Below are 11,110 nucleotides of genomic sequence, written 5' to 3'. Positions count from 1 at the left end.
ATAAAATAAAGCCACATATTTATCATTTTCAGATGTTCCCTACTCCCTGGGGTTTAACATTATACATGGCTATATACACGTACAGATTGAAGGCTGTGTGTTTTTGTTCATTATCACAAAAGCCATACACTGTGGCTGCTCTGCTCTGTTCACATTTTACCTAAAGGCAAATCACAGCAAAGTAAAAATAAAATTGTAGACATAGTTCATACATATGTATCAATAACTATTTTAAACAAGTGTTTCTAAAGCTGAGAAATGATAAGAAGTTACAGGACACAGGACTAGAAAAGGTAAATTTGTTTTCCAAGTTTAGATGAGAATAAATGATCCAAAGGCAGATAGAAATAGAAAGACCTTATTTCCTGAAAAATGGATTATAGGATACATGAAATGGATAGCTAGAAATAGTGGTTATCAAGCAAGCAATGAAATATTATTTAAAGCATGGAATTAAAAGTCTATTTAACCAGTATTTATTTTTGAAACTCCTGTGCCACTTGCATAAACCATGTGAGAGTAATCACTAAAATGGTTGTGGAAATATGTAGAAGAAGTTTTTTCTTCATCAAGTTAATATATATTTTTGGATTTCTAAAAGATTTCTACACTGGATAATAATATGGTGTCAGTCCTGTATATAAGAAGACTCAAAGAATGATGAAGTCTAAATGTTTTCTGCAAATGAATCAAATGGCATTCAAAAATGTCTCAATTTTCATTAGGATTGTGATTGTTCTTTGAAAGTCTTTTTTGTGTCACAACAAATACTACAGAAAATTAGTAAAAGCTGTTGTGATGAAAAATCAATGAAGCTAAATAGAATAAGAGAGAGAGACAGAGAGAGAGAGAGAGAGAGAGAGAGAGAGAGAGAGAGAGAGAGAGAGAGAGAGAGAGAGCAGAACAGAGCAGATATCACTACAAAGTATGTATTTCTTTTTAGGAAATAGAACTGGAGTCATCCCCACTTTATAGTATATTACTTATTTATACTTCAAAAGCTCTTATGGATCAAAGCTATGATTTATCATTTCTTTTCTAGAGATGTCATGCCTTTTAAGAAGTTATCCTTTCAATAATTCTAACTGAAATATACAATTTATCATAATGTATATGAAATAAAGATCTTTAGCAGGATCCCTGGAAGCAAAGCCTGAGAAATATAATTTGGTTTTGTGTGGAACAGTAGTGATTTCTATTTCAATATATTTTCTATTAAAAGAAAATATTTGTTCTATTTTATTTTGATATATATGAATAGTGAAATCAGAATACATTTTTGCCAGTGTATTAAATCCTGTTGTAGCTTGGTAATAGGTTCTTCACACCTCAATAACATTGTTTCAATCTTCAGTACTTGCCAATAACTCAGTAGCATTGAACTTTCTTGATATGCAGAGTAAAGAGAAAGAGAGACAAACAGAGGGAAACAAAATGCCACGGCGGCATTTCTGTCCTTCCCAAGTAGGTCGCTATTCCCTGATGAGGGAGATCAGATACGTCCATTGCAGTGGTTCCAGGAACACCTTTTACCACAGCTTAATTAAGCTTGGTTGAGGCAATCGAATCAATGTTGTCTTGGCAGTGTCATGAGGAGAATGTCACTAGCACCAGTACTCACTTTCCCTGCTGGATCCTCAAACACACTTTAGAAGTCAGAATTTGGGGTCAGAATGACACTTGCTTCACAGCATCTCTCTCTCTCTTTCAGAGCCACTGTCAGCCAGCACAGAGCAGGAGCAAGCATTGAAATTCCAAGGATTTGGAATGACCTCTGACAAAGTTCTTCTGACATGACATATACATTATTCATAATGTTCAAACTCCTAAAACCTGGAGAAGTTTGATTTAATTTCACACTAGTAGATGATTGTCAGAATGACAGTTTGGACACTGTTATTCCTTTACATAATCAAAGACACAAAACTAACTACATGATTATTGACAAAAATGCATACTAATTAACATATTTTAGAGTACCCAAAGATGTAAGTCTAAATTGTCCTCTGAGATGGCTATTAAAACATCTTTTCGTTGTGTTCTAATTATAATGGATCAAGCAATTGTTTTCTTTCCTTCTTTTTAAAATAAGTTTAATAATCTGTCTAGAAATGTGCACGGTCAAAGAAAAAGGGGGTGGACTGACGTTTCACAATCCAATCTCTTAATGCTCTATCGTCAGGTTCAGAGCTTTGATCAATTATACAACAGCAGCCTTGGAGATCAAAGAATCCCTAACTGCTAGTGAGCAAATACTTGGAAGTGAATAACAGCGTGCCAACCTCATTCCTAATATCGGGTAACAGCAGAAAGAATAGGCCCATGAAGTATATTTATTTTTATTTTGTTTTATAGAAAATAATAAAATATGGTGATATAATTCTACCAAAGTTTATCAGGTACATAGTTCAAATCTATCATGATATAAATTATGGTTGTCTTTCATAATTTAGTGCCAATATTCTATATCATATAAAATCCAGAAATCTTTTTAGTTTATATTTTATATGCTTTTTAAAAAATATACTGATTACTAAGTTAACAAAAACTTGTGGATTATTTTTATAGATAAACTAAAAAGCAGGATTCTTTTGTGCAACACATGGAGAATCACTTTCACTTGGACTATTATAGATATTATTGTGAAGTATTTAGGAATATGTATGTAAATATACACATTTACATGAAATAAAAATTTACAAAAAATAGCCTATAACTTTGAAGAAAAGAACAGTGGGATCCATGGCAAAAGTTGAATGGAAGAAAATGAAGGGAGACATCGACATTTGCAATTAAATTACCATATCAAAGTCAAACAACAACCACCAATAGAGTATAGGCGATATGAACAGCTTACAGGTATTTCTTGTTTATAAGAATGTCTTTTGATAGATTTATATAAAAGAGGAAAACAAACAGGAGGAAAGGGAGGGAGAGAAAATGGGATAGCTAATCAATACACATTATTTGTATATATATAATTCTTAATCAGATGGTTTTTGTAAATTGCTAAATGTCTGATATCATGTTTATAATTAATTCATTTTAAGAAGTTCTTATCATTGAGAACTACGTTTCATCTGGTCCTATGTCTAATTCCTTTTTTGATGAGCACTGTTTCTTGAGAACAGGTTTAACAAACATAGTATTAATAATGGATATATAGTCCTCAATTCTGACTAATTTTATCATTTACTCTTTTATCGTGCATTTTTAGGTCAAAGAATATTTGTTCCTTGTGTTACAGTCTATCTATTGCATTAAAAAGAAAAAAAAATCTACCATGTTTCAGGTTTTATCCATCTGTTGTCCCTGGAGAGACTTTTTTGTGTGGATGTCATAAGAAATCTTTGTGTAATACCTAAATTGTATGGAGAAAATTAAAACGAGGTTCAATAGAGCAACAGATAAGAAGTAGAAAGAAATCAAGATGTTGAAATGTTACTTCAGAACTACAGTGGGCATCTTCATCTTGCTAGGAATTAGTATTAAAATTAGTTGTTCATAAATCCAAATACATAATGGTGGCTGTACTTGAAAATCCTAAAGATTATGAATATAAACCAGAAGCAAAATGCTGTGATTAATTTTGAATTCATTAAGATTCTACCAGCATTCTTTGCTGGGGTCCACAGGATTTGGGCGTACACTTATACAGGGGAGAGCAAAAAATAGGAGGGAAGGAAGAAAAAGAATAAGGGAGGGAGGGAAGCAGGGAGGGAGGAGAGAGAGAGAGAGAGAGAGAGAGAGAGAGAGAGAAAGAAGAAAAGAATATTATTCTATGCTGGTTTTAGATGAAAATGTATTGCTTCATTTTAAAGCCAAATTTGCAGGAGAGTAAAGCTATTTCTAATAATCCTGACCTCACCATTTCTTCTCCTTCTATGTTCCCTGCCCACTTACCACTTTAAGCCCTGGTATGTACCCTTACCCATATGTTCTCGTAAGTACCTTATTCAAATTTATTGTAAGATTTGATCTCACCTACACCCTCAGCTTATTGTGATCTAATTGGTTTGGTTTTAGTTCTTCAATGCCTTTTGCTAATGAAAGTTGTTACATGTCTTTGTGTGTAGAATAAAAGGAGTTGAGGTTTGCCCTGTGTTTGCCCAGATGAGAACTTGCTTAAATTGCATATACTAATATGTATGTAAATAAAAATTAGGCACATTCATTTAGTGTTAGGAACTTAATTTTATATTATGAACTGCAGCAGAGTGGTTTTTATAGCTCAGAACTGTTTATGTCATAATTTTCTTTTGATTTCTCTAGCTACACTTCTACACTGTTGTATCTTAATCACAAAAGTATTGGTTTGTTTTTAATAAGATTTATTTTATTATGTTGGTTGATTTGAAAATCCATGTTTAATCCTGGAGAGATTGTTCAGCAGTTTAGAACACTGCTGCTCTTCTAGAAGTCCTGAGTTAAATTCTCAGAACATACATGGAAGTTCACAACCATCTAAATCTGTAGTCACATGGGATTGAAGAACTTATTAAGCTGTGAAGATTTGCATGCTTACAAATATCCATATACATAAAAAAATTCTTTGAAAAAATCTTTCTTTTAAGTTTGAATGTAATTAAATGTATTGATTTTATGTATCAGTACTACTAAGTTAGCAACTGTCATATTTTTTATAGGTTAACATTTTTCTTTTAATGATTTTTGAAGACCCTCATAAAGTTTACTGCTATTTGAAAGTAGTTCAGTTCAAAGACCTGCATTTGATCTCTGAACACAGGTTAAACAATAGATGTCCAGAAAAGAAGTCTTTGTCACATAAATGTAAATTTATGCACAGCCATTAACAGTCCTTTATTATTCTTTTATTCTCAATTCTAACAAACATTATTTTTTTTTACTTAGATTTCGTTTTAGACTTTTTTATATCAGTAGAATGACTTATTTAGCCCTACAGTTGTATGATGAGCATATTTGACTTAGTGTAGACTCTAATATATTCTGTGGTATACTGTATAATTTTACTACTTTAATAATGTGTATGTGTGTGTGTGTGTGTGTGTGTGTGGTGTGTATGTTGTCCTTAATTCATTTTTTTTCTATCAGAGAACATTTGTCTTGGTAGTAAATGTTGGTTACTTCAAATATTATTATTGTGATCATAGGAATAATGATAATATTTTAAACAGTTTAGTGTAGGTTTATATGTTTGTGTATGTGTATACACTTTCCACATTGATATTGCAGATCAGAAGAAAGATGCATGTTAATTTTCTTCTTTTAACACATGGGTATTTAGGAACAATCTCATGTTCTAAGACTTGGTGGCAAGCACATTTACCTCCTGTCACTCTGTTCACCTTATCGTGGAAGAACTGTCTTTTTCTTGAAAATAACACAGTCTTTGGCATCACTCTTAATTCTGAGGGAACAACATGGAAAAACAATGAATATCTCTGGTAAATTCATTGAAAGAATTGAGAGTTTCTATATATTAATATATGAGAATTCAAAGTGGTTACAGAAAGGAGAGGGGAGATGAGGTTCTTTGTGTAGTCAATAGTTTACTTGTGTGCCTTTCCTCATGACCAATACTAGCCTTTAGCCAGTGTATACCTTGGGAAGAACCAGCCAACAGAGCAGCCTACAAAAACAAAACAAAACAAAACAAAACAAAACAAAACAAAACAAAACAAACAAACAAACAAACAAAACAAAACAAAACAACACAACACAGAAATTTCTTTAAGATACTTGTTCATTTATTTATTTTTATTTAGTGAGTGTGTGTGTGAGTGTGTGTGTGTGTGTGTGTATGTGTGTGTTCTCTATCCAATTTGAAAATTTCAACTGTAACTGTTGAGTGAGTAGTGAAAATTGAGAAAATTTTCATCAAGTCAGCTCAATATTTCAAGAACTGCTGGAGGCAGGTGTGTGCATATCTCAGAGATCCCTAGAGCCATTTTGGAATGGTGTAGGTGAGAAACAATCTGAGGAGATTAACTACATTATGGAGTGTTAAATTCATTTGAAACAGTAAAAGTGATAGAACGTCTGGACAAAGGAGGTCTGTTTCTTCACTACCTTTGACCTGTGAAGTATTTCTATTTGTTACTCAAAATAGATGTTTTTAAAACATAATACATTATAATTATGATCATCTCTTCCTAAACTCCTCCAAGTTCCTACACAAATTACATTTAAATATCCTGATACCAATTCTTTTGAGAAAATACTAGACCCAAAATAAAATTTCTAGACCACACGCTAATTTCTTTTCTACTCTCTTTGAGAAAACTCTGTCTTGAAGAGTGTTCTAACTCAAATACATCTCTGTATACCATGAAAACTTTATTAAAACACCATTGTTGTTGTTGTTGTTTCCTGTTTGAATTTTTTTCCTAGAAGAGACAAGGGGGCATTATATGTAAAAATGGGTTTCTTAATAACATTCAGTCAACATTTATCTTTTCAAGGAACCATTTACATCACAAGAATAAAAAAATAAAAAAATAAAAAGACAAAAACATAGTTTTTGGATAGAGAAGATGATCCTATCCACTTTAATCTAAGACAGTCCAATGATTTAAGACTAACATTTTATTTTTTTTGAGGAGGCAAGCAATGTATTGTTTGGTTGTTTCCTTTTAAATTATCAAAACTTCTTTAAGTCTCAATGCTGAGTCCCACATGGCTTTTGAATTTGAAATGAAGGAAACAACCTGCTTAAGAATGCTGACCATGAAGTGATATTCTTGAGTTGCCTCTTGCTGTTGAAAGTTAATATTACTCTTGATTCTGTTAAAATTTTAGACAAATGCATTTTCTAACTGTTGACGTCAATTAGTCAAACACAAAGAGCAAGAGTAACAAAGGAAGTGTCAAATTTCATTTGGAAATTTTTCTATGACATTGACTCATGAATAAAGTGTAAGTCAAATTATGTTTGTGATTACATTTAGATTGAAAGGAAGAGACTAGATTGAGTATTAGACAATTTATCGGGAAAATGAACAAAGAAAATCTGTAAGACTTTGAACAACAATATAATGGTTTTTTGATCACTACTATAGGACAGTGGAGTGTTCAACATGGTTTCTGTCTGATAGACTGATTAATATTGAAAATACAATGTCAGCCAGGCAGTGGTGGCACAGACCTTTAATCCCAGCACTTGTAGGCAGAGGCAGGCAGATTTCAGAGTTCAAGGCCAGCCTGGACTACAGAGTGAGTTCCAGGACAACTAGGGCTGTCTTGGAAAAAGAAAAAAAAAAAAGAAAGAAAGAAAGAAATAAAGGACAATGTCTTATCTAAAATTTTAGAAATCTATTTGGTAGATTCCAAAAGCCATCACCCCCTTTTTAAATCTAGGTAATATACATGATTTAAAAGTTAAGCCATCTTCAATAGTCCATGATTAGCTCTATCTCTGATGTTCATGTGTGGGAAGTATAAGGGGAAAGGAGAAAGAGGGGGAAGTGGGGATAGTCACTGAATTCATTGAAAGAATTGAGCCAGAGTTTTTCCTGTGCTCTGGGCTGCCAGATGCTTTCCACTAGACTTCGGGTGGGCATCTAAGCCACTGACCCCACTGGACAAGGGGAGGACAAGGGGCAGCCCCCAACCTGGGGGGGACAACACCCCGTAGTCCCAGTATTATGGGAGAGAGGGCAGAAGGGAGAAAGGTTCCCATGCAGATGAGAGTAAGCACAGTGGGCCTTGCTGAACAGAGAGAGTCTATGGTTTAGAGCTTTAGTATAGAAAGGCAGGGGAGAAGAGAGAGAGAGAGAGAGAGAGAGAGAGAGAGAGAGAGAGAGAGAGAGAGAGAGAGAGAGACTGGCCATGGCAAAAAGGAGAGAAAGGGGAAAGAGAGAGAAGAAAGACCAGAGAGGAAAATGGGAGAGAGAGGAAAAGAGTGAAAGGAGAGAGGAGAGGAGAGAGGAGAGTAAGGGGAGTAAGAGAGTGAAGTGGGGCCAAGCAGGCCCTCTAATGGTAGGCTGTTATCTTTACTGTTGCTAGATAACAGGGAGGAGTCCATCGTGAAGGTCAGAAGATTGGGACATTGTCTACATGACTACTAACCACACTTTTCCTGTGGAGGCTGTGGGAGGCAATAGCTTTGACTAGAGACTTGAGTCCAGGACATATAAGGGAACGCCTACGGTCCCATGTAGGTGAATTATCACCACTGGGTCCTGGGGTTCAGCTCTCAACTCGACTGAAAACCAGACTGTCTATGTATAGCTCCATGCCCCACATTCAGGAACTTTGAAGAGTTCTTCTGTACAATTGTATAGTTTAGGGAATGTGACTCAGGCTATAATAATTAATTATTTTATAGTTCTTAAAATAGTTTTGTTTTATCCATAAAATCTGAATTCCATGCATATATTAAAATAGCAAAGTAGATGATCTGCTTTAACCAAAACATAGTAGGCAATAATTAAATAAGTATTTTTTTCCAATCTTTTCAAAATTATATGGGAGTGAACATTCCCCTTTGTCTCTCTCTCTTTCTCTCTCTCTCTCTCTCTCTCTCTCTCTCTCTCTCTCTCTCTCTCTTTAATGTATTGCCTGATTTGAGGTTTTTTTTAATTAGGTATTTATTTCATTTACATTTCCCATGCAATCCCAAAAGTCCCCCACCCGCTCCCCTACCCACTCCCCTACCCACCCACTCCCACTTCTTGGCCCTGGCGTACCCCTGTAATGAGGAAGATAAAGTTTGCAACACCAAGGAGCCTCTCTTTCCACTGATGGCCGACTAGGCCATCTTCTGGTACATATGCAGCTGGAGACATGAGCTCCTGGGCGTACTGGGTAGTTCATATTATTGTTCCACCTATAGGGTTGCAAATCCATTTAGCTCCTTGGTTACTTTCTCTAGCTCCTCCATTGGGGGCCCTGTGATCCATCCAATAGCTGACTTTGGGCATCCACTTCTGTGTTTGCTAAGCCCCGGCATAGTCTCACAAGAGACAGCTATATCTGGGTACTTTCAGCAAAATCTTGCTAGTGTATGCAATGGTGTCAGCGTTTGGAGGCTGATTATGGGATCGATACCCGGATATGGCAGTCTCTAGATGGTCCATCCTTTCATCTCAGCTCCAAACTGTGTCTCTGTAACTCCTTCCATGGATGTTTTGTTCCCAATTCTAAGAAGGGGCAAAGTGTCCACACTTTGGTCTTCGTTCTTCTTGAGTTTCATGTGTTTAGCAAATTGTATCTTATATCTTGGGTATAAGTATATATTTGAAATAAAATTTGCAAAAAGAAATAATATAAATTTGGTGACTGCAAATACATTTGTTAGCTGAAAAATTGTTTACTAATGAAAGAATAGAAAATGTATATATTGTATGTTAAAGCTAAAATGAAAGGATAGAATGGAGAAAAAACAAAGCAAACATTGGGATGCTTTTTGTATAAGAAAAAGGGTTACAGTGCTTTTTTAGGACATTTAGATAGATGCCTGAATTGTTGATCACTAAGAAATATGAGGAACTCCTGTACAAGGATGCCTTAGAGTATGCCAGTGCCCCTGGGATACTGGCCAAAGTAGAGCTAATATTCTGAAAATATCTTGATCCTGAACTTAATCTAAAAGTCATCCATTCATAAAGAATGGATGGGGAAAGAGAGTGCCTGACAGAAGACTGCTGTTGACATGTTTCATTATGAATATACATGCCTGGTATTCCTGAAAGACCCTTCATTTCAAACACGTTCTTACAGACAATAGTTATTTATATTATTACTATCATGAGATATGTATTTTTATTTAATGGAATTTTAAATAACAAAAGAGACCATAGATAAAAGAGCATAGATCCAGAAACCCTGAGAGCTAATGATTTTCTATTTTTCTTTTAATTATCTTTAATTTTTTTTATAGTCAGCCCATTATGCCCATCCCGTTCTGTCCTCCAACAGTCCCTCATCCCATTCCTCCTCCCCTGTAACCAAGAAGAAGTCCACACATCCCCACACCCCCCACACACACACTCTTCCATACCTCCCCATTTCCTGGGAACTCTGTCTCTCAAGGATTAAGTGCATCTTCTCTCACTGAGTCAAGACCAGGCAGTCCTCTGCTGTATATGTGTCAGGGGTCTTGTACCAACTGCCTGGTTGGTGGCTCGGTGTCTGAGAGATCATGGGGTCCAGGTTTGTTTGAGACTTCTGGTATTCCTATGGGGCCACTCTCCTCCTCAGCTTCTTCCAGTCTTTCCCTAATTCAACCACAGGGCTCCCTGACTTCAGTAAAATGGTTGGGTGGATTGGGTGTAATTATCTACTTCTGTCTCATTCAGTTGCTTGTTGGGCCTCTTAGAGGGCACCCATGCTAGGCTCCTATCTGTAAGTACACCATAGCATCAGTAATGGTGTCAGGCATTGGAGCCTCCCCTTGTGAAGGATCCCAATTTGGGAAGGCCACTGGATACTTGAACTTACCTAAAATTCAGTCTAGCTTTTTTGCTTTCATAATCCTTCTGAAATGTTAAAATCCAAATACTAGGCCCAGAAAGGAAGATAGATTGGTTAGCCATATCCATTTGAATCTTTCCATTTCTTAGAGAATTAAACATAAAAAGAAAATCACAGGTATTGGAAAAGAAATAACCAGAAAGTCAATTTTTCTTTGTTGATTTTATTTGGTTAAAAAGTTAAAAATGAATTATTATCTATTTTGTGTTTCAGAGTACTTTAGAATTAATTTATCTGCTTTATAATATTTATTAAATATTTAAACATTGGTTGATACTACTGTAACATTAATCCATCCCTAAAGATATTAGTTGAATGTTTTGTAAAGTCAATTACCTGTTATATATAATCTCAGAGAATAGTAAAACATTATCACAAAATACATACAAGATCCTAGATGAGTGTATGATTGGCCAGGTGGTATATTTGATTTTACAAAAGTTGGTATGCAAATATGATTGAGTCCCACATATTTATTTGTTTGTATATATATGTCTGTATGTCTGTGTGTCTATCTGTATATATGTGTATATTTTATGTAATATATTAAAGTAGGCATGGTAAAATACTTATAATAAACAACATATATATATAATATATATATATTATATATATATAATATATATAATATATATAATATATATAATAATATATA

This window comes from Mus caroli, chromosome 8 (assembly GCF_900094665.2).
Source record: "Mus caroli chromosome 8, CAROLI_EIJ_v1.1, whole genome shotgun sequence".
Taxonomy (NCBI): Eukaryota; Metazoa; Chordata; class Mammalia; order Rodentia; family Muridae; genus Mus; species Mus caroli.
Note: the sequence above shows the minus strand (reverse complement) of the source record.